The 1,399-nt window shown below is 49.4% G+C and overlaps 1 protein-coding gene across 1 annotated transcript in view; it reads right to left on the bottom strand.

The window, feature by feature from the left end:
• FRMPD4 (FERM and PDZ domain containing 4) overlaps nucleotides 1–1,399 on the bottom strand; it is a 616,060-nt gene that overhangs the window by 602,624 nt on the left and 12,037 nt on the right. The window lies entirely within an intron of this gene.

Below are 1,399 nucleotides of genomic sequence, written 5' to 3'. Positions count from 1 at the left end.
CTGTGTAGGAGGCAGCTGATGTTTCTCTCTCATTGATGTTTCTATCTCTCTATCGCTCTCCCTTCCTCTCTGTAAAATCAATTAAAATTTTTTTAAAAAAAAGAAGCAATCAGGTTTGGCATGAAGCACATAAATGGATGAGCCAAGAAACAAGATTTCTGATAGTCTACCACTGACCCCTAGGAATCAGGACAAGCCAGCGCGGTTAGAATGGAAGTGACATTGCACGGGGAATCCAGTGGTACCTTCCGAAGGCCTTTGCCTCCGTTGAACTCGCTATGCGCTATTGGACTCGACCAGCTGGAGTGGAGCCACCTGCGCGCAGTCCTCGCAGCTCCCCTAGATTTCCGTGCTGCCTGACTTCCCGCCCGCTTGCTTGTTTTTCCTCCAGGTTTGAGCCTTAGCGTGTCTACCTTAAAACGACTGTATTTGAAAGTTGCCAATTTCAATGCTACCGCGCACCCGGCAATTTCAACTCGGTGCGAAAATGCTGGCTCGCAAAGCACCCGTTTCCCATGACACAGGGGGGGCCACTGGGGCACCCGTGTCTCCTTTTCTCCGGATCACGGGTTCCCACCCTCGGCATCACTGGCCTCGGCGGCTGGATACTCCGCGTGGGGCTGCCCTGGACACGGGGGTTTGGGGCCGCATCCCCGGCCTCTACTCACTAAACGACTGTAGCATCTCCCTAGTTGTGACAACCAGTTTTCCCAGACACGCTGGGGAAATTTCCCGGGGCCAGGAGACCAGAAGGGACAGCAACTCAGGATGACACAAGTTTCTTAAGGGGACTTACCGGCAGGACGTCCTGGGAGGCAGCCAGGCCGTAGCCCGGGGAACCCACAATGCCCTGGGGCCGTATATAGCCAGGGGGCCGGGCTAACACAGGTGGCTGAGAGCCCACGGCACGTGCTTGTTAAGAGCTACACTGCATTTTTATTTTCCCCCTTAGCCTTCCCCCGGCCTCCCCTACCCCCCAGTGTCTTGTGTCCGTTGGTTATGCTTATATGCATGCATACAAGTTTTTCGGAAAATAAAAAGGAGACATATGTACTACTCTTTGTAATATGTTAAGCAATAAAACAAAATTTAAAACAAATAAAATAAATAAAATGCTATAAACTGCAAAAAAAGAGAAAGAAACATTAATGAACAAATCATGGTTTACTAATTCATTAAAAGAACTAGAATAACTAAAAAATAAATAAAAAAAGAGCTACACTGCAAAGCAGCAAACACCTGGGCCCAGTTAGCTATGTAAGTATATCCCACTCGGTGCTATGGGCCCGCCCATCCTGGGGTAAACAGGTGGTCAGCTGGCTTCTTAAAATGGGTCGTGTGAAGTACCGTGTAAGTACCAATCCACCTAAAAAGACATTGCCAAATATCCCCCCCCCGC

Source organism: Myotis brandtii, unplaced genomic scaffold, assembly GCF_000412655.1.
Source record: "Myotis brandtii unplaced genomic scaffold, ASM41265v1 scaffold655, whole genome shotgun sequence".
NCBI lineage: Eukaryota > Metazoa > Chordata > Mammalia > Chiroptera > Vespertilionidae > Myotis > Myotis brandtii.
The sequence above is the reverse complement of the archived record's forward strand: the minus strand, read 5'-3'. Positions and strand labels throughout refer to the sequence as shown.